The following is a 580-nucleotide window of genomic DNA, read 5'->3' as shown; positions in this document are numbered from 1 at the left end:
CACATGTGTAAACAACATACCATCTCTCTGGTTTGAGATGCTGAAAGAGTAAATAAGACCCACTGAAAAATATTATTTGGACAATTAAATGCCAGTATCTTGTACTCTAATTAATTTAAAGATAACAATATGCAATGTATTAACCACTGTCATCCTATCTTATCTTGAAGTTTTTTTCTCTTCAAAATAAAAATAAAAAATCTTAAAGAAAGGAAAATACAGGGAATCTTCCAGAAATTTTATTTTATTTATTTATTTAGTTTTGCGGTACCAGGGATTGAACTCAGGACCCTGCGCTTGCCAGGCAGGCACTTATTCTACTGAGCTATCTCCCCGGCCCTAATCTTTCAGAAATTAACTATTTTTCTTTCCCTTAACTTAGTAATACTTTTTAATCAACACAAAGTAAATCCATAGTCTCTGGTTCTCGGCAGCTGGCTTCACAGGGCTTAATGCCAACTTAACAAATCTCTATGGTAAAGTACCCAGAGCAAGAAACAGTGCTTGGTCTGGGTGATGTAAGAGAGGGTAGGAGGGCTGGTGAGATGGCTCAGTGGTCTAAAGCACCTACTTAGAACAA

The sequence above is a fragment of the Octodon degus genome, unplaced genomic scaffold (genome assembly GCF_000260255.1).
Source record: "Octodon degus isolate 3935 unplaced genomic scaffold, OctDeg1.0 scaffold00180, whole genome shotgun sequence".
Classification (NCBI taxonomy): domain Eukaryota; kingdom Metazoa; phylum Chordata; class Mammalia; order Rodentia; family Octodontidae; genus Octodon; species Octodon degus.
This window is presented reverse-complemented; position numbering follows the sequence as displayed.